The sequence below is a fragment of the Rhincodon typus genome, chromosome 35 (assembly GCF_021869965.1).
Source record: "Rhincodon typus isolate 14 chromosome 35, sRhiTyp1.1, whole genome shotgun sequence".
NCBI lineage: Eukaryota > Metazoa > Chordata > Chondrichthyes > Orectolobiformes > Rhincodontidae > Rhincodon > Rhincodon typus.
The window spans coordinates 11,084,875-11,108,161 of NC_063366.1; positions in this window are offsets into that span (position 1 = coordinate 11,084,875).

A 23,287-nucleotide genomic window follows, 5' to 3' on the forward strand; every position below is an offset into this window, starting at 1 on the left:
GATATGTTTTTAAGGTGAGAGATGAGAAACTTTAAAAAAAAAGACATGAGGCAGAGTTTTTTTTTTACCCATTGAGGGTATTCACGTGTGGAATAAACTTCCTGAGGATGTGGTAGATGCGGGCACAGTTACAACATTTAAAAGGCATTTAGCTATGTACATAAATAGGAAATGTTTGGATGGATATGGGCCAGTAGCGGGCAAGTGGGACTAGTTTAGTTTAGGACTGTGGTCGAGATGGGCTCGTTGGATCGAAGGGTCTGTTACTGTGCTGTATAACTCTATGACTCTATATGCCTTCTTATTCACTTTATACATGTATCATGATGTCTTAATGGACAGTTGTGCATGCACATCAAGGTCCTTCTGATCCTCGAAGCTAACCAGAGACCTACCATTCATCAGGCATTCCCTTGTCTTGATTGTTCTGCCCAAGTGCATCACGTTATATTTGAACGTCATTTGACACTGATCAGCCTGATTGATGAACCCGCTTATATTTTCTGTATCTAACTCTATCCTCCTGACTGTTTTCCACCCCCAGCAATTATTTGTATCATCCCTTCCACGCTCAATCAAAACCATTTATATAAATCACAAACAGCAAGTATCCTAACACTAACCACTGAGGAATCTGACTGGACACAAACATGCAGTTGGATTCCATGCTCTATTGGTCTCCCATGTGGAATCTCATCAAAAGTATCGCCCTCTTCTCCACAAAAATTCAGTTAGGTTTGTCAGACATGACCTCACCTTAACAAAACCGTGCTGAGTGTTGTTGATTAATCCCTGCCTCTCCAAACGCAGGCTAATATTGCCCGAGATAACAAGATGTAGAGCTGGATGAACACAGCAGGCCAAGCAGCATCAGAGGAGCAGGAAGGCTGACGTTTCGGGCCTCGACCGTTCTTCAGAAATAATGCCCCTTGGAATTGGTTCCAATGTTCTTCCCATCAGTGAGGTAAGTCTGGACGGCCTGTGGTGGCCTGTAGTTTCCTGGTTTATCCTTTACTCCGTTCTTGAATAATGATACCACATTAGCTGTCCTCCAAAAGCTCTCCATTGGCCAGCGAAGAAATAAAATTCTTTTTCAAGCATTCCTGTTATTTTCTCCCTTGCCTCACTCAACAACCCACGATACATTTTATCTGGCTGTGGAGGTTTATCTACTTTTAATCCAACCAGATCATCAAAGCCTCGTCTGTGTCTGTGCTAGTATCTTTAACTGTATCATAGGCCTTCCCTCTGTTTTCTCGGCCTATATCATCCCTCTTACTAGTAAACACCCATCTAAAATATTCATTTAGAACCCGACCTACATCCTCTGGTTCCGTGCCCAAATTACCACTGTGGTCTTTGATGAACCTTACTGCTTTCTTCATTATTCTTTTACTCTTATAGTACCCGTAAAGAATTGATGTTTTCCTTTATTTTACCTGCTAGTTATTTTTCATATCCCCTTTTACCTCTCCTCAGCTCCGTCTTACGTTAACTCTCACACATTCCATATCCTTCTGAGGTTTCTGCTGTTTTGAACCTTATCAGGGAACAAATGAGACGTAGAAAAAAATGACTTGCTGGCAACGTCTGTGAACTAAAATAAAATGAGTCTTATTGACATGGTGAAAGAAATAAACTCACCATTATGTTTACATGACTGAGCCTGAAAATACTCACAATTCTTCTCGTCTAATGGAGTAGTTATTTTCAGTAGGAAAATCATACAGTCTCTGCATAACACGATTCTCACAAGATCTAAAGTGCAAGTGTTAAATGAGTCATTTCTTTTTTTGTCTTCTTTTGGAAAACTGCTACAACTTGTCAGGAAATCTCCCAAATTAAGGGCTTCAGTTTAATTGTTTAATATAAAGATGACACATACACATTGCTTATTTACAACAGGAAAATCCCACGTAACAATATGTTTCAGTTGTGATGTATGCAAACAACGGATAGTGTTGCAATGTGTGAATTAACACCGAAAACTTACATTTCAAGTTTTAAGCCAATTTTCGTTTCTATATAAATATATTTCATAATCACTGAATGGAGCACGACAACTATAAAGAATATAATGATAATATAGGGATGTAATTTCCTTTCATTTGTTTTAATCCTCCACCCACATCCCTTCAGAACAAGCCTATGCCACAAGGATCCTTTTAACCATCATTGCAGTGATAATAGTTGGATTGATCCTCACAGCGATTTTCTTCAACCAATGCAACTGCCCCATCAAAGGTACTAACACTGAAATGAAAGAACCCGAATTCGACATTCATATGTACGCAGGGGAGCCCATGGACTGATGCCATTATCATCAGACTAGTCCCTGTGCCCAGGTAATGTTCTGGGGAACTAGGTTCCAATTCTAGCACGACAGATGGTGAAGTTCGAATTCTATAATAAGTTTAGAATTAAGAGTCGACTGATGACCACAGTGACCTTTTATAGCTCTTATCCGGATCAGACTTACACGTGCCTCTCGGGCCACAGTAATGTGTTTGACTCTTGAACTCCCCTTTGAGCAGTAAATGTTGGCTCAGCCAGCAACATCCACATCCTGTGAATGAATTTAATCAAAACAAAGGTAATCATAAAATCACACTCAGAATGCACACTTCACAAGACGGAAATCAACTTTCAGACATGTTTGTCCTTTTCAGAATGAAATTCAAGTTATATTTAAACTTTAATTTAATGTTTCTTTCCCCCTTCCATTTCAACGGTCAATTCATTGGAGAGTTCACCTCCAAAGCTGAGGTTGGCTAATAACATATCTGATTGTAAGAGATCCTTACAAATATTAATTTTAATTTCTTGCATTTCTTTTCTCTTTTTGTTTCGGATGCACAGCCAAAATGTGAAGAAATTATTTTCACTGATGGGCGAACAATCCTAAAGGTCAAGTTTGCTTCATTTTAGTTTTTAGTATTAAAGAGGCTTGTTTTTGCTTTGCTGCACTGAGAGGTTTATTTCATTCAATTTGCCCCTTTATTCTGTTTTCTCCATTAGCAAAGGCTTAAAAAAGAATTGTTTCGTTAAGCTTGGAACTGAGACAGATTTTGGGGGAGACGGATTTTCTGAACTTCCCTGCCTCCGTTTCCATTGTGTACAGCTGTGAGATTCTGGTGAGAGTTTTATTTTGTGTCTATGGTTGGCTTAGTCATATGTCTTAGAATATGTACAGAATTAGCCAGTTCAGCCTTTTCTAAAGATCGTTGTTAACAGTGCCCTAACTCCATCGAACTACCTCGGTTCTGTAACAATCAAAGCCCTTCCCAAATGGAATGTGTCTCAATTTTGTACCTTCCAACTCTGTTCTCTGAATCAACAACGTTTTAAAGAAAGGTAATATTTCAGATTTTCATTGGCCTTTGCATGAAGAAGTGCTTTTTGGCAATTTCACTGAATTCTGTAACTATAATTTCCAGATTACTGTTCTCAGATGTCACTCTGAAGTCTCCCAGTAAAGGGTTTATTTTACCGTATATGAGATCAGATTCTTCAATCGCGTCGATAACTGAATTAGATGAGTAGTCACTCAAGAGAAAGAGTGCCTAGACTGGAAAACCCGTTCCCATAACATAACCTAACTTGCTAGTATCATTCCGCGATAGCTGTCTTGTGGCACATCCATGGTCACCATATCCTTGCTGGCTGTGCTGCACAGAATGGAGTTGAACCCAGAGCTCCGTAAGGCGTCGAGTTTATGTTCGAGTTTCTGGGTTAGGAAGTGAAATAACCACGTCCTGACTCAGAATCAAAATGCCTAGAACTCGGCCACTGTGATCAGGTTGACGAAGAACTAGACCTTTATAAATGTTTAATAGTTATCAATCTCAAGATTTTTTTGTCTGGTCTGTAAACTGAGACATTGCAGTTCGATCAATCAGATCGAGTGCTAATGAAATATTCTAATGAATGATCTAGTGTACTGCATCTTGAACGGGAGGATGGGTGGAACTACCTGTGGGGGTCCACCGAATCAACATCTGGAAGAACTCCAATCAAACATTTTCACCCAACGTAAATGAAGGCGTTTCTGAGAAACTCTGAATTCGATACTAATACAAAGCTCTGGCTGCAGAAGAACGAGCTGCGAAGCACTCACGAGACGAGCCGTTCTTTGGAGCTACACAGTCAAAACTTTTGCATCCATGCTGACTCGTGACTTTTTGTTAAGCTGGTTTTTGGGTGCTCGAGTCCATGGTACAAACAAATAGCCTGTTGATTGGTCACCTCCCCGTCAAACGACCAGAGTTGTATTGCAACAGTCATTACGAACAGGGATACCTTTAGTTCTGATGAAGGATCACCGGACTCGAAAGGTTCACTGTAGTTTCTTGTCCACCGATGCAGCTAGACCTGCTGAGTTTCTCCAGCAATTTCTGGTTTTGTTTGATACTGTTCAGAGGCCGCGCGTACCGACGCATGCGTACTGTGCGCCGCGTAACGCGCGTGCGCAGATTCGGTGGGTGAGCGCCTCTGTTTCAAACGATGTCACATGCGTGTGCGCGGAGAAGAAGCACGGTGTTTTGAAACGGTGTTCAGTGGCAGTGAGAGAAGACTGAGGGTGGGCACACCCAGGACAGGGGCTTGGCTGGAAAGTTGGGGTGGGCGTACACATGACAGGGTGAGAGAGGCTGGGGGTGACACAGGACATGGGGTAGTGATAGTGGGGGACACCCAGGACACCGGATAGAGAGGGTGGGGGTTACGCAGGACGGGGGAGTTGTGGCTTATCGGTGATGATAGGGTGAACCAGGACAAGGGGGAATGATAATGGGTCACCTAGGATAGGGGGAACGAGCGAGTGAAAGCATGAGGGGACCCAGGACATGGAGGTCGTGTATAGGGGGCCCAATGAAGGTGGAATGATGAGCAGAGAGGATGGGAGCAGTGAGGACAGGGGATATTGTCTGCAAGGATGGGGGAGAGAGGACGGAGAGGCTGTTTAGGAGAATGGGGGAGTGAAGATGGGGAGGTTGTGAGGGCGGGAACGCTATGAAGGAGGATTGGAGAATTGAGGGTGCGGTGGATGGCGAAGGACGACAGATGGGGGTTTGGTTATAATGAGGACAAGAAGGATGCGTGGATGGGAGTGGTTGTAGGACGGAGGTGAAGTGAGGACTGGGGATGGTAAGTGAGAACAGGAGTGGAGAGATGCGCTAGACAGAACAGGGTGCGGGAATACCGGAGGTCTGGGTTGGAGTCCCACTTGCTGTGCAAGTGTATAATAACTTCTCTGGACAGTTTCATGAAAAGTATTAGGTTGGTTAATTTACCCCTGTTTATCCCACAATCACATTCCAGTCCCACAGATGGGAAAATAAAAGTGCTTGATACACTGCACCACTAGTGCCATAGTGGAAAGGACTGTGTCCAACCAAAGATTTTACTAAGGAAAAGGCTATTTACTGGCACACTGCACCACCGAGGCCCAATTGAAGAACATAAACATGTGGAAGAATTATTTCAATTAGTGCCAGAGTGGGAAATGGACACCTCATTAAATACTCAGAACTAACGGCGGGGGGACAGATGTGTCTCACAATGTTTTCCATCAGTCCGGGGAGAAAGGGACAGCGTCAGATCCATTGTCCCATTTCTCCCCAAAAGAGGAAAAAATACAATTTCTGGATTATAGTACAGCCACCGTCAGATGTGGAAAAAAAGTTCATATGCGCATTGCAATAATCAGGGAAGACAGGAAAGTACTTGATCCATCCATGAGAGCAAAGTATAAACAGGTTGGGACTTTACACAGTGGCGTTCAGAAGAATGAGAAGTGGCCTCATTGAAATATGAAGGATTGTTAAGGGTCTCAGCAGGGTAAATGCTAAGAGAAATGAAAACAGCAATTGCTGGGGAAACTCAGCGAGTCTGGCAGCCTCTGTGGAGGGAACTAGAGTTAACGTTTTGAGTCCAATGATCCCTTTCTATTCAGATTTGAATCATTTGCAATTCTTTGTTTTATTTAAATGCTGAGAGGATATTTCTCCTGGTCGGAGGCTGTAGAACCACAGGACGCAGTCTCAGAATAAAGAAGCGCGAATTTAAGATTATGATAAGAAATCGCTTCTCTCAAGAATGGCGAGTCTTTGCAGTTCCTTGCCACAGAGAGCTGTAGGGGGTGGCGGAGTTGGGCGGGGGGGAGTAAGGTGCAAAGTCATTGTGTATCCTTAAGGCTGAGACAGATAGGTTCTTGGTTAATCGGGGAATCATGGGTTATGGGGAGAAGGCAAGAAAGTGGGTGTGAGGAGAATCAGACCTGCAGTAATCCTATGGAATGGTGGAGCACTATATATTCTGTCAGTTAGAACTGGGCAGTAACTGAATATGCAAGGATAGCTCCTGACTGTGTTTTTCTTTTAAACACAGCAACCATGGATAGAAAGAAAAAGGCCTAGGAAATGACGTCTATTAGGAAATAGTCATTGCAGTGTGTTGGATTAATTGAGGCACTTGCAACAATTAAACAAAACTGGGGCAAAAAAGTCAAAATATTAATCATGAGGGTCTGGAAACATACAACTTATACTTTAGAGAAATGGGCAAGGATTGCATATCATTCAAAATTAACAAGTATTTATGCATTAACTGTTATGGGAAGGACGGTTCTGTAAATAATTGGCGTCAAAGGGAACCTATCAGGGTCTAGTGGGCGGGCGGTGACATCCGTGAATGTCCATCATCCTCAAGGGCAAATCACAGATTGATCACACATCCTTTGATCAAATTAAGCTTTAGCTTCGCCTCAACTAGTCCAATCAGAATGTAATAAAATCATTAACATGCAGTCGATTTTGACCTCAAAATAGTTACTAAACAGCAATTTTCAGTGATTAAAACACAATCTGCGAATTTGAAACTAAAGTTTGCACAACCAGCAGCCCAATGAGAGATGGAAGACAACAGAAGTGTCGTGGAGAGACATGAGGCCCAATGTTGCATCATACAGTCTAAACTGAACCGGAAATCAATGACTGGAGTACAGCCATATAGTCTTTTCTCTGTTTTGTTAAATACTACTTTAAAAATTAAGCTTTCTGAATCTCATATTATTTGAATAGTTAAAATTTCAAACGTAATTAGGTATTGGGATTTAGTTTTCGGTTAAAACCAGGACTTACATCTCCTTGCACATTTTCCTTTGTAAGAATTACGATTTTTGCATGTTCGTTACACAGCCACTCATTTTTTTCTCATCCTGATTCAACTGAAATTGAGCATTTCATGAAATTCAAATATTAAAGCAATCCAAGGATTTAAATGTTAACTGAAAGAAATTCTTCTCGTGAGAAACCTATAATATAAAAGTATGAGGAAATGCAATTGAAATGGACCAACCATATCTTCGAGTTTGGCCTGCCGTGCAATACAGTCAGTGCTGAAAATTGATCATATTTCCCTTTCCCACAAGTCCTCCATATCCTTTGATTCTCTGAGAAATTAATAAAATCTAATCTGCCTTCAATTGATATGGACGATGAAGAATTCATAAATATCTGGGATAGAGAATTTTAAGTATTCTGAAGTCTCTGAACAAAGAATTTTTCCATCTCTCAATCCAAAGTGACCCTGCATATCCTGAGAGTGTACACACAAGTTATACCAGGCAGGGGAAATTACCACTCATTGTTTATCTTAACAAGCCCTTTCAGTGTCTTCCTTATTATTGGTGTCACCTCTTATGCCTCGAAAGTCTAGAATTTTCAAGAGAATTTAGTAAATCTGTTATAATATCAAACATTCAGCACAAAAAAAATCAATGCAATGAACCTTCACTTTCGAAACGTAAACAGAAATTGCTGGACCCAGTGGCCCTTCTTCAGAACTGATCGTAGCTCAGAAATGGTTGGGATATGTGCTGAACATGGAATGGGAGGAAGAGGGAAGAGTAAACGATAAGTGAAGGTGGAGTCCAGAGAAAGAGAACAACATTTGGACAAGCAAATGGGTAGTGGTCATCCTAAGGGAATCAATAGCTGCTAATGGGGACCAATAGTAGCTGACAATGGCTTGATTGTCGTAGCCACCCATGTGGTGACGATATGGGAGAAGGCGTTCAGGTCCTAAAGTTGATGAACCCGATATCGAGTCCGGAAGGTCACAGGGTCCCAAGCAGAAGATGAGGTACTGTTCTTCCAGTTTGTGCAGAGCTTTGCTGGCGTATTGCAGCATTCTGGAGACAGAGATGCTGACCAGGGAGTTTGGTAGGTGTTTTGAAGTGTAGGCAACATGAAGCTCAGGGTCATTTTTGTGGACGGAAATTAGGTGCTCTGCAAAGTGATTGCCAAGTCTGAGTCTTGTCTGACCAATGTGGAGACCACGTTGTGAGCAGCGAATACAGTAAGACTCGAATGAGTGATGTGCACGTAAATCCCTGCTTCATCAGGAAGGTATGTCTGCTGCCTTGGATACTGAGGAGGGAAAAATTAAATGGGAAGGTGTTGCACATTCTGCGATTGCATTGGAACGTGCCGTGGAGGTGTGGGACGAAGATATCCTGGAGGGAATGTCCCTGCCACAGTCTGACAAGGGAGGGGCGGGGAATATGTGGTGGGTTCGGGTAGAGGTGGCAGAAATGGCGGCTTATGGTCCTAAATGTTAGGTGTCTGTATCTTGAAATGGTCAATGCTGTATTTTGTTGCCATATTCTAAAAAAAACATAAACCCAATTCGAGTATTTTTACCGGCCTGACTCATAACTCAGTTCAGGAAAAATAATTTATGTCTCACTGATTCCTGCTCGGCGCACTGGAAAGAAGAATACGTCACTTAAAGAATCCCTACAGAGCGGAAATAGGCCCTTCGGCCCAACCAGTCCACACCGACCCTCACACCCAGACTCATCCCCCTAATCTACACAGCCCTGGACACTATAGGACAATTTAGCGTGACCAGTCCACCTAGCCTACACGCCTTTGGACTGTGGGAGTAAACCGGAGCACCCGGAAGAAACCCACGCAGACACGGCGAGAATGTGCAAACTCCACACAGACGGTCGCATTGAAATGGGGTTCTTGGCGCTGTGAGGCAGCAGTGCTAACCACTGAGCCACCGTGCCGCCACTTTACTTCTCTGTGTGGAGATCACGATGGAGAGGGAGATCGCCTATCTCCTTGACCTCCAAGAGACAGCAACCTTTTGTGAGTTGCTGCACCATACTGACTGCAGTGACTCAAAGACTTGTGTCATCTTCTAAGAAGACCATGGGAGTCAACAACCGGCGTCCACTTCTAAAGAACGAATAAGATGCATGCAGCCACTGGGCGAACCAACAAGCGAATTCCATCCGATGGTGGTTCTGCGGGATGTTTAAGGCAACAGGAAACAACAACAATTGTAGGGAACGATAAATTTGCAATAGGCATATTTGGTGAAGAGAAGGATTTTTCACAAGGCTTGAATGCTCAATATTTATCGTGTCTCCTCGTTGAAGAAGCATTCACCAAAATAAAATGCAAAAGGATGATTATTACCTAGGTTATAATCATACTCATAGCAAATCAAGATCACGTTTAAGATATAATGCCACTACTCTACACAATTGAGTCGTCTGTGTCCAGTTGACAATGCCTGATTCTTTCAAAAACACACATATTACTGTTACAGTTCTGAATTGGAGCTAACTGTCAGAAGCAATTAATTATTTTATGCTTTCAATGATTTCAATATTATAATACTGACGAGCAAGATTTTCACCAAATCAGCGCAGAAACTCAAAGCAAATTTGAGAAGCCTAAATAATGGAGTGTGACCTAATCTCAAGGAATGTAGAAGCAGGGAAGCAAAAATGTAAGATTCGGAAAGATAAATGGGAAAATAGAAAATAGATCAGTACATCATGTTTTATTTTTCCTGAGGCTGCTTCGTAGGATTGCCATGGGGACTACAGTTTGATTTTCGGACCCTACGTTTTGGTTTTCAGCAGCTTCCTTGTCATTTTCACCAACTACAGTGATGCAGTCAAATAGTTAAATTGTCTTGCACATTTGTGATGACGTTAGGGGTGATTTGCTCAGTCAGAACATGAATTGCAAGAATTCAGCAATATCTTCAATAATCAATACCACTCTGTTAGAACTAATGCTGCACAAGGCACAAGGGAAAATAAATGAATTTTGCAATGTTATTCTATTCAAAGACGAAACATTTGGCGTACTTTAGATATCAAAATTAAAAGAATAAGACTCTCGCACACAGTCATACAAACAGCAAGCAGGAGAGATATGTATATTTGCTCATTGATGAGTCACACATAATCAGTTGTATATTTGTTTCTAAAACAGTCACTGCATCTCAAATAAATCACAATGTGACAGTCGTTCTGAGAAGTGATAACATAGAAACTAGACTTTTACGAAATACAGTTCAGTCTTGAATTGTCAAAGTGACACAATATCAGTTCCAATATAATTCATTATTCCTTTCTCGGGAGGTTTAAGAGTGACTCCCCTCCTCCTTGCAGCTCCTCTAAGTAGATCAAGTAAGAACTGTGTTTGAGTTATGTTCTGTGCTTAAACATTCTTTCAAGACCTTTGATTCTGTATTTCTGCAAAACACTGTGTGAGACACAGCGTCATATATGACGTTAGAGGTCCAAAAGAACGTACAAGGCAAAAGATCGCTTGATAAGTCCATGTGCATCTGTTATTGTGGCGCTGTTCTTCAACCATGTCCTTTTTTCACTGCGTCATAATTCAACTGGATATATCTGAACGACGGGAGATACGTGCTGGATAATTGTTCATAAGAGTATACCTTAACATAGCTTCGGCAACTCCAAAGTCGCGATTCCGAAGATGCTGTGATCTCAATCCACAATAAAATTTCAGTTGATTTAGCAAATATCACTGTTCACAAAACCGAAACATCGAATTTCCCTACTTCTTTACAAAGGGTCAAATAGATCATTGGAAGTTTGGCTATGCCGTTCAAAACAAGCCCAGTTTGCAACAGAAGTTAGTTCTTGGTGGATATTGTCCCATGAACGTTGTCCCCGTGAGCTGAATCGCGTTGCTCTTTTCAACAAAAGGGAAGAGTTACACGCACTGGAGAAAAACTGTGGTGTCCAGAAAGTAATCATACATTGGGGGTTTATAAGGTCGCAGACTTCAGGTGGAAGAGAAACACTTTGGAGAAATATGAAACGTTCGCCCCTCCTTTGAAATCCTCATCCGAGGGCGCCTCAAATATGAGCGGCTATTACCTTCTGGCGCTTAGAAACATTTGAAGTCGGCTAAAAGCGGAGGATGGGTGTGTGCTTGGACGGGGAGTGGGGTTGGGGGCTGACCTATGGCTCAGCAGCTGTTCAAGAAGCTCAAGCCTGGACGAATTCACGTTCCAGATCCAGGCCCCGTCATTGCGGCTCCCCTTGGCTGGAAAACTAGCGCAGCAAGCCCCTGCTCAAAAGAGTCATTAACAGATTAACCAGACCCTCAAATACCACTCAGAAAATCCTCCATTCACTGCTTCACGGTGTGATAGCACACCAGTTTGTAATAAAAGCGGACTACACGCATCGCAGATAGTAAATAATGCTGCCCTTACCTTTTCCGATGGAAGTAGACTGCGCCGAAGACACCGCCGACACACAGTAAAGTTAACACCATGACACGAACACACCACAATATCTGTACGTCGCTCGTGTTGTCCCCTATGGAGTTAGAGGATCGCTTTATAAATCTGTAAACCGCTTCCTGACTCAAGGCAAAGAAACAAAAAGCATCTTTAGGGGGCGATATAGCCTCCACCGCTGAGGTGGCAACTGACAGGGCAGACCGTTTAGTCATTTCTGTCTTCCCCTCAATCAATCACCAATAAGGCACCAGAATCTACCATCTAATCGCTAAGTTCAATTAAGAATATTTGATTCATGATGCCTGTTGCCCCCTTACTCGATGTTTTCTCTCCTATCTCATTCAGCTCGCCTGGAAAATGGCTCTCCTTGAAAGCTTGAAGATAGTGCAATTTTTTTTTTGGTCGTTGGTGGCATTTTCTCGGTAATGTCTGGGCTATGATTTAATAGTCATCCCCCTAATTATCCCGAATAAGGCGATTCTGAGCCGTCTTCTTGAAGGTGTGGGCTCGATGGGCTGACTGGCCTGCTTCTGCAGCGTGGGGATTCTACGATTCTAAGGAAGTAACAGCCGGGGTCCTTGCGCTGCAGGCCCACTAACAGTGCTGTTAGGAAGGAAATGCCAGGGTTTTCACCCTGATGCAGCAGGGTCGCTTTAGTTCCAAGTCAGGATGGTATGTTGGTTGGGTGGCGGGGGGGAACTTGCAGATGTCCGTGGATCTGGGACCCTTTTAAAGCAGCGTCACCTCACTTGGCTGGACGCGTGGTTTGCAATGCAGCGACCCATGTGTGAGCTCAATCCACCCTCTGGCTGATAATACTATGAAGGTCTCTCTTTCTCAACCTCTCCACTCGCATGAGATGCGGTAACCCCTATGTTTAAGCCGCAATCAATCGTGTCTCTTTAATGGGAGATCAGCCCTATAGTCTTTGTCATTCTAGAGGTCGCGGGTGTGGATGGAGGATTTGTGATTTGCTGCAGAGCCCCTTGTAGGTGGTAGGCACAGCTGCTACTCCTAGATCTCAGATATTGCAGCTCCGCTGGATCTTCAGAAATCGCATCGGGGCTTCTGCGAAGAATCACTAGTATCTGGGCTGAAGGAATTTCACTTATCTAGCACCCCCTGGCATCCCGATGGTTCATATCGAATGTAATCCGAGTATCGGGCGTGACGTGTAATGAAAGGCAGAAGCAATAATGCTCCTTTTTGAAATCCCGCCAGGGCCTGTATTTTAATTTGCCCAGCAATGGTAAAAAGAAACTTGGAAGACCAGATGATAACATCAGCGTAAAAAACTTCTGGTCATTTAAACTATCCATGCAACAACCCTGGACATTTTGCTCAGGTTTGGGCTCAAAGGGCGTAGATAGTCAGTACTAACGGGGCGAGGAGTGGTTGGTTAATACCGCAGGAGCAGCTTTTTATGACGTTGATACCGATAAATAAACTTACTCATCACAATCAGTGTGGTCCCTGTTCCATAAGCTTCTCCCATCCCCATGATCACTACTTTGCAGGTATATAACCCGGTGTCGTTCGGTGATTGTAATCGAGGCATCTCTCCTCTCCGTGAAATCCCCTTGACTCGCCGCAAACACCCGGCCTCGGAACTCCTCGGTGTTGTTGGAGACTTCATTTCCCCGCTTGTTCCCCCAGTGCCACGTGTAGCTGCCGATGCCACTGGGTCCCTGATACGTACAGCCCAGGCGTGCTGTCTGACCCGGCGTTTTGGTGAGAGAGTCCGGGCTCTGAATAACTGTGATATTTCCAACAGCGACTGCTGTAAGTGCATGAAGTAAACAAGTTACAGAGCAAGGTGAGATGTATTTTTCACGAAAATTATTCTTTGCTGCATCAAGAGGAAGCGCTCGCATTTTACGAAGCAATGCTTTCAAAACTAACCATGTCATACTGAAAGAATGGGAAGCATGCATTGCTAATCTTCCAAATCCAAGGGATGTTGTTCACAACAGCAAGTTAATAGGCCACTGCATACTTAGAAGAACATGGGCTTCAATGCAGTGCTACAGACAGCATGCAACTGCTGTGGTCAGTTGGTGCATTCGAGCATAATACTTGAAATAATCTGATTTAACAAGTGGACTTTGGCAAGCAAATAAGGTTCAAGCCATTTACACTCAAACCTCTATTACTAAAGTTCCCAACCTACCTTTTAATTGTATTTTAAGTAGTCCCGCTATTAACGTCTACTGTTCATCCCATGCAATAGCGCATATTTCTATTATTTAAAACGCATCGTCTTTGTTTTCGGTGTCATGGTTTCTTATTTTAAAAATTATCTATTGACCGGTCCTATTGCACTTCAAGGCTTTATCATAATAAGCCGACAGAATTTTATCTCTGCCACTTATGAGTAAATGGTTGTCATGTCCCGTTCCACCATCACCTCCATCCCGCCGCAAAAATATTCGCACCCTGTTTATTCTAAAACTCAAATATCAGTCAAAAATCCGAAGAACTGCGGATGTTGGAAGTCTGAAACAAAATCAGAAATTGCTGGATAACTTCAGCGGGTCTGATAGCATCCGTGGAGAGCCGTAGAGTTAGCGTGTCGGGTACAGTGGCACATGTTCTGAAGAAAGGTCACTCTACCCGAAGTACTAACTACTTTCTCTACACAGATGCTGCCAGACCTGCTGAGGTTTTCCAGGAATTTCTGGTTTTGACTCAAGTTTTTGATGTTGTGTTTATTTGTTCACCAGAAGAGTTGATCGTTGTTCGACGTTGCTCTTTTCCAGCCCAACTGCAATGACAAAGTTGTCCCTCGCTGTGGGAATTGACCTGATCTGCTTGCTTCGCATCTTAGTACAAGGTGTTGACACCATCGTGGCTCCAATTTCTAATAATCCGTTTATTTTTCCTTCATTGATCTATTAGATTCGTTGCACATTGGCAATTATCTTCTCAACAACCAAGACTTAAGAAGAATGCAAAAAAATGTGATTTATACATTGTTCCTATCTGTATTGCTTCATAGTGTGCTTCGTCTATAGGGTCATTGACAAGGAATAGAGTACAGGCGGTTTCAGGCTGATAGTTTAGCAATTATTCGGCTGTACAGATTTGACATCGGCATATTTCTCTACGGAATGAATCATTTCAAAATCTGGAAGAATGCCTACTGGGTAAAGCCATCATTTTAACACTTACTTATGTATCCAAGTTCCATCATTAGCACCAAGGGTGCTTGACTTTACAAGTGAAAGTAGATATCAAAGCACTACAGGGGCAATATGCTACATTTCTGAATAAAAACTTGATATAACCTCGGTTATACTTTCTCCCACCCTCTTCCGTCGGGCAGAAAATAGAAGTTTGTATACTCGTACGAATAGATCCAAGAACAGCTTCTTCCCCGCTGTTATTAAACATCTGAATGAACATCTCGAATTTTAAATTTATGGTGATGGTGCTCTCTGTGCACTTTCTCTGCAGCTGTAACATTGTACTCTTCGCTCTGTTCTCTTATCCTAATGCACTTTGTATGGTATGATCTGCATGTGCGGCTCACAAAATAAAACCTTGCACTGTACCTTGGTACGTGACAATAATAAATCAAATCAAACCAAAATATGATTTCTTCGGAACCGAAGTAGAGTCACTTCAGTCTTGAAACATTGACTCTCTCTTTTCACAGAAGCTGTCAGTCCTGCTGAGTTTCTGATTTTTACTTCTGATTTCCAAAAACAGTAGTGTTTTTCTTCAATGCTACATTTCTGCGCTGGGTACCTACTATATACTATGTGAATAAATAACTTCGCTTTAAACGCTTCCTTACCTGTGATCATTGTCATTATCCAGATTATCCGAGCAACGTATCTAGAGTTCATGGTGTCGGCGCCGTTCTGAGCAGGAAGTATGTTTAGGAACAGAGCTGCAAGACAAATGATAATCGAACGGCACTCATAGAGATGCATGTGGACGTAATGGAAAACATTACGCAACATCCTGACAACTGCAAGCATCTATTTTAATTTCTTCCTTTATTTTTGCGGCTGTTTCAGGTATAAGCTGTGGTTTGGAAGGAATTTCAGTTGTTATTCACTTCCCTTCAGCTCATCAGGGCAGTTGAAATTTGGTAAATGCAAAGTTATTTCAAACTCTTTTGGAGATACATTAGCATCAGGTCTCACTTCCAGATGCCACGCATATTACCGACCAACCCGTTCAAGAACGCAGTGCACAATCCGCGAAAGGATGAAACAGGCAAGTGTGTTAGATACAGAAGTCGCAATTAAATCTTCTGAAGTTCCCTGCCGTTTTCAGGGAGCTGAGAATTGTTGGCTACCACTGTTTCACAATGCTGGAGAAATAGCTACCCGTTTTATTTCGCGACACCACTAAGCTTCAAAGTGATTATCTTCGTCCCACTGGCAAGTTACAGATTTTAAACAAAAGAGAAACGTACAAAAAGTCATACAGTTTGGTATTCAGGCGTCTGTTCGGTTGAAAGTTATAGACAATGCCATGCCACTCGGTTCATTACAAGAACAATAAACGCCCAACAAATGTTTTCAATGCTTTTGTTTTAGGATGTAAAGGAACCGCCAACTGCTCGATCCAAGTCGGTGTACATATTATCAACAACGAAACAGATCGATTACAGGTCGAAAACAGAAAGAATGACGATGGAATTTTTTAAACGAACGCGATGCATCAATGGACTCCATTTCTGAGGTCAGACTTTGACACGGATCAAGGCTAACAACAGGGAGATGTTCCTTTTTAAACGGGTTAGTTAGGGTTGGGTAGCAATTGTAATACGTTTCGCTTATGTGGTGATCGGTCAGCATGCAAGGACGTAAAGTAGTTCAAAACCCTCGAATACAATCGATTGAGTCAAACCCTTCCCGAAGATACATTAAACCCAGTGCGTAACTTCACTTTGACTCTGATCAGCCTTTTTTTTATTCAAATACAAATTGTTAGAGCCGCTGTGCAGCAATTAAATCAATTGGCTTTGTTGTTTCACAGCAAATTTTAGTTGGAATTTCTCCAAGATGTCTGCCCATAGTTTCAAAATCTCCTCTTTCCTGATGTGTGAGCTGGTAAGGATACCATTTATTGTTCATCCCTATTTTCCCTTGAACTGAGTGTCTTGCTCGGCGATTTCAGCATATGGCGCAGAGTCGACCACATTGCTGTGTGTCCCGAGTCACATGTAGGCCAGGACAGCACCGAATATTTCCTTCCCTAAAGGGCAGCCAGAGGAGTTCGTATCAATAATGGGCACCATGCTGAGACTAATTGCATACTCCACGTGCCTGAATTGAATTGAAATTCCACTGGCCGTGGTGATAAGATTTGACCTCTTGATCCTAGAGCGTTAGCCAATTCGTCCAGTGACATTACCACTACGCCAGCATTTCACCTTATTAACAGTTGATAGTCGGGAATATTCTGGGCAGGAGGCCCGTGATAAATTCAATTCGGCGAAGACATTAACTGCCCGAAATTGCACATTAACGTTCGGAGCAAGTTTTGCAAAGTGCGTGACCAGGTGCGACCCTAAACCAGCATATGATTTTTTCGCATCCCATCATTTCCTCCCCATTTCTGTTCTATATCAATATTACCTACAGCAAAGACCTTAGCTATGGAAGAATGTAGGCGCCAATAAGTTAGCAGGGAAATGCCTAACGCATAGAATAGAAAGGTGATAAAACTTTCCAGCTCATAGCAGAGGCATAAACAGGTTAATCATTCTACCTTCAGAATCTAAAGCCGATGACCGCATTTAAGAATGGCCAGTTGAAAAGATTTAACAGTAGTTAAGGGTTTGAAATCTTGTTGCACACGCAATAGTTATCATCAGTTTCACTTGCTCACAACGAAAAGATTTGCTGCGGAAAGGACAACATTCCGCTTGCTTAACCCCGAAGACATAGCTGTTTGATTCTATAGTCTTCGGTTTATGCAGGGATCATTAATCGTCACGCTCTGTATTGCTAAGTGCGAACTGGGTGGTCGAAAGCCGGAAGCTGAAGAAATGAAGAGGGTAGAGGTCAGGTTTATCAGAGTGCAAAATAAAAAACCCCAGAAAACTGACGAGATGTTTAGCAGCTATAGCGAAATGTAGGAAAGAGAAACAGAGTTGACATGCCTTCGTTCCCCCGAACACGAAGTATGGACTGATTCCAATCTGTGGAAATCCTGATCCACGAGAAACAGGATCAGCTGAATCGAGGCCAATATAAGTTGCTCTGTTACTGTAGGAAGCGATCGGCCGTTTGTGCAGCAGAGGATTTTTTTTAAAATTCTCAATATATTTTTTGTCGTAGACCAGTTGCTCTTAACACTAAAACCTTATTTGCAGAAGGAAAACTAAAAAGCAATAGAAAACTACGCGATAATGACATATATTGAAGGCATTTGGCTAACGTTAAAGCAATATCTAAATTAGATAGTGGACTAGAAAATTTGATACCTTTAATTCAGAACAGTCAAACGACTCATTTACATCATGCCTAATCATTGGATTATTTCGAAAGTATCGATTCTGGTTTGTAATATGCAAACACGGATATTGCAATTTCAACGCGCACTTTGCTGATCTGTGTAATTTTATATTTTTGACTCGGCAAATAGTATATTTGCTATGTGAGGTTAGATCACGTGGTCCCTTGCCCCGTTCACAGAGGGTGAACGAACGTAGTTTGTGTTTAATTTTACAGTAGTTTAAAAGTATTAGTGAATGAGTTATTACAGTAAATAACTGCTTTAATAGCGGAAGAGCTAACAGAACGAAGAGGACCAAAACTATTTTTCTGGAGGATATGAGAATTCCTGAGAAGGGAGAACGATGCTGCTGAACTAGGGAATAGAGTTCACCAAATCAAGGGATGGACACAGTGGGGTCCGATTACTCCAAAGGTGTGAATGGAGTTCTGCCCAGTGTTCCGTTCCTGATAGAGCAGAAATATCTTTCTTGATTGATTAACTTCATGATATAATTGTTACAAACATTACAGTAGTTCTACGGTCGCTGCTTCAATACGGTTACACATGTTTCTGGAATATATATGTGTGCAACCAGGCAAATATTCAGCCTAAAGCTTCCTGAATAAAATCTGTGCTTTTACAACATTTGCGAAACCAACAGCACCGGAGCTGTACTAACTTGCTGTCAAGCCACAAATTCCACTTGACAATTCTTGTTAGTGCTGATGTACAAACTTGTGAAATCAGGGTCAGGTTAAATACAAACAGCCTTTGGTATTAAACGAAATGCAAACCAATTGTATTCTGCATATACTAAAGGCGTAAATTAAAGACAGACGAAATAAGGATAAACACTCAGTCGGTGAGGCAACAGCTGTAGAGCAAGGCCATTCAGTTAATAACGCCCAACTGAACTGGAAGGCATGAGAGTTGAAACATTTTTGCAAGAGCGGGGGGAAGTGAGATTTGAGGCAGGGAAAAGACTCAAAAGAAGTCTGTGTTATGTCAGTGAGTGCCAAACGGCCAATTACGTCTTGGAACTTGTAACACCCTTGAAGTAATCGGATTACTGTTGACTTCCAAACTCACAATTGCTTGACGAGCTTTGTGTTTGGGGCTTGTCAACGTAGTGGATTAGCATATGCAGCAAAGGAGATGCATCTTGGTGGATCTTATTTGAATATTATTGACTTTTGCATGCTGTTTCCAAAGTGGTCCAAAACCAGTTTATTCAAAATGCATATTTTCTTATTTCAGTTTATACGTTGCATGGATTTACATTTGTTTCCCTCTTTCTGGAATTGATACAAAAATCAGGTAGCTGAAACTTTCTATTTGTTCCTCTCTACTCAAAGGGACTGCCAGATATGCTAAGTATCCTTTATTCTTTAACATCATCATTTGGGAAAATGCGTTGCACTAATTGTAAAATAATTGACTGATATGTCCTGCTTTTGAATAGAATTTGACATCGCTCCCACGCTGGAATTGGGAAATGTGTTAACACTCCTCTCTGCTGAGTAGCCCGGTTGTGACTTTCACGTTACAGCCCTTCATTCGAGACCGTCCATCGTTGGACAAAGAAAGTCTTCTGCATTTATCCGATCAATAGCTTTAAACAGAAAACAAAGAATCACCATTAAATCACACTTTAATTGCAGCTATTGCATGGAACGCTATGTTAATGAGTTTCCTTAAAATTTGACACACTTTTCCCAAACCTAATTCATATTTTCCCCGGTGTAGGGGAAGCAATATTTCAGATATAACTCAGTGTGGAGATGGAGGAACACAGCAGGCCAGGCATCATCAGAGGAGCAGGAAAGTTGGCGTTTCGGGTCGGGACCCTTCTTCAGAAATAGGCTGTATTTCAGTATTTCAGATGCTTTCCGATCACGACCTGCATCAGTGCCCTTCATTTCGAGAGGAGACTCGTTACCCTTAATTTCTTTATTCAAACAGATCTGAAAATATCACCTAACCAGCTCAACGATTTAGCTAAACAATGGGCTTTATGTCACATATTAATTACTTTCTTGAACTCCATGTAAGCTACATCGATAGGCATTCTCTGGTCCCTTAATTTATTTACTTCCTCAAAAAAGGTTCAACTGTTTTGTGAGATATGGCTCAACCTTTACGAATTCACGTCGATGTGTTGTAGAAACCAAAATGATCTGAGTGCAGTCATCCTGTCCGTCAACACATATTGCAATAATTCGACGTTTCTCCATAACAACGCCGGGTCATTTTCTACCGGAATCATCAAAAAAAAAAAAAAAATCTGACAGCAATTCCACCAGTCACCCCTTACTACTGTGAGGGGTACCTATTTCCTTAACGTTATCAGTGGTTTCTCGCCATACTGTGTTTGGTAGAATGGATTTCTACGGGTTATTCTGAATAACGGCTCAAATGAATAACACAGTATGGTTCTCTTTGACATACCTAGAATTTATATGCTAAAAATTTAGGGATCTGTGTAATGCATGTGTGAAGCCAGCGGACATTGCCGGTGCAATGTATGTGTGAAGCCAGAGAACATTGCCAGAGTGTTAAATGAATACTTAACACCTTTCTTTATTCAGGAGAGGAGTATGTAAATACAGAATTCCAGAAGGTGCACTGTGAAGTTCTTGAGCAGACTAAGAAGCAGGGAGGTTTTGGAGGTTTTTGGCGGGTTTAAAAGGAGACAAATCCCTAGGTCCGAGTGACTTGTATTCTAAGCTACTGTGAGACATGAAGGAGGAAAGTATAGGGGCCCTAACCCAAACTTTTAAATCGTCCCTTGCCACAGGGGAGATACCAGAGGACCCGAGGACAGCTAATGCAGTTCCACGCCACAAGAAGGGTGGTAGAGGTAGACCAGGGAAGTACAGACCAGTAAGTCTAACATCGGGGACAGGAAAATTATTGTAGAAAACAGTGAAAGATAAAATTAATCTCTATTTAGAGAGGCAAGGTTTGATCAAGGATTGTCAGCATGGTTTTGTCAGAGAGAGGTCATGTCAAACAAATCGGTGGAATTTTTCAAGGAGGTATTTGGGTGAGAGTAGGGCTGTTGATATATTGCATTGATTTTAGCAAGGCCTTTGACAAGGTCCCATGTGGGAAATTGATAAGGAGGATAAAAGCTAATTAATCCAAAATTGACTTAATGGGACGACACAGTGAATGGTAGAAGGCTGCGTGGCTGCAGCCTGGTGTGCAGTGGTGTACCACGGGGATCAGTTCTGTATCCCTTATTACTTGTGATATTAATTAATGACGTAGATGAAAATATGGGTGGGGTGACAAGTAATTTTGCGGATGACACAAAGTTTGGCTAAGTTGTTGACAGTGAGGAGGAGGTGTGAGGATATAAGGGGATATAAACGGATTGGTCAGATGGGCAGATCAATTGGGCAAATGAAATGTAACTCTAATAAATGTGTGGCGATGCACTCTCAAAGCAGGAGCAAGACAAGTGAATACTCAATGAATGACAGGATACTGGGAAGTTCAGAGGAAGAGAGGGATATTGGGGTGCTTGTCAACAGATCCGTGTTGGTGGCAGGACAGGTTAACGGGTTAGTTAAGAAGGCACATGGGATGTTTATCTTTATCAGTCGTGGCAGATTATAAGACCAGTGAGTTATCTTGAGCTGTACATAACTTTGGGAAGGTCACAGATGGAGTGCTGTGTGCAGCTCTGGTCACCACCCTATGGGAAGAATGTGATGGACTGGAGTGGCGAAAAGGAGATTCACCTGAATGTTGCCATGGATGGAGCATTTTGGCTGCGAAGGAAGGCTGGAAAAGCTCGGGTTATTTTCTTTGGAACAGGGAAGGTTTACCTGATATAAGATAATGAGGGGCATGGAAATGGTAAATAGAAATCACATGTGAGTAGAAGGGTCAATAACATATTTAAAGTAGAAGGCAGGAGATTTAGAGGAAAAACATTTTCACCCGGAGGGTGGTGCGAGTGTGAAATGCACTGCCTGGGAAGGTAGTTGAGACGGGGGTAGTTATGACTGATCAAAGACAATAAGGGGAATACACTTGTGGAGACAAAGGGCATGGGCAAGATATCCAATGAATACTTTTTTCCCCAAAGATAAGGACCCTACCAATGTAGCAGTAAAAATGTACATAGGTCAAGTTAGTTCATTACGTGGCTCCCAAAATAATAGCAGTTCTTAAATGAAAAGAAAAGTATTTTAAATGAGAGGCTTCGGGAGAGTCAGAGAGGTGAAAGTTTCAGAAATTGATCACGTTATCATCCATAACTTCAATATCTAATTTTTCGTGAGAATGTTTGAAGTACCTTTGGCCTGTCTGTATTCAAATGTTTTTGAGGCAGATGGCATGTGTCCAAGTTTCATGACTTGGGCAGAAGTTGAAATTCCGCTGGCATCAACCGAAATCTTTCAATACAACCTTGTCTGTGAAGTGGCTGCGGTTCTGCACATTGCACACCCTTGTTTCGTTTTTGCTTTAACCACTAGTCTAAATCCACGAGCTAATTACAATCGGGTGAGGGAAAGGAATTGCAGTCAATTCTCCCCAACAAGCATAGCCGACATTTCGGGATGGTATAGGCTAATAAATAAAATCCGCGCAGAATTGGAGAAGAAAGATTGTGTTTTACTAATTGGCTAAATTCTTTGACATCACAGAGAGGATTGATGAGGACAGTGAGGATGTCATTGTACAAATGGACTTTCAAATGCATCAGTTGGAAGATACCGCACAATATGCCTGTTGGCGAAATTAATGTCCATGGCACATTTCGTGGGCTTTCTGCAATGTACCTAAATTATATCTCATTAGCAGAAAGCATACTTTATGCCTAGTTTTCAGTCCTTCTAAGTTTACGCACCAAAGGGTTGAAATTAGCCCCATCTGCAGTATCCACCTTGTCCATAGCATCTGAAAACAAAGAAAAGTTGAGATTTGAACAACGAATCAAGGGGGTTGCGATATATTTAATAAGTGTTCGAGAAAAAGAAACATTTGAGGAAACTGGACAACATCGCACGGGATGAAGGGTAGAAATTAGAATTACAAATTAAGAGGAAGCATGCAACATTAGCTGCGCATTATCTTTATTGTCACAGTGCATATTTTTCCCTGTGAAATGTACCTGATTATTAAATGAGACAAAATTAAAATTGTTTATTTATTTACAGTAAAAAGCGAAATGGTACAATAATTGAAATGCATTTGAACAAGAGTGTGTTATTGTTTT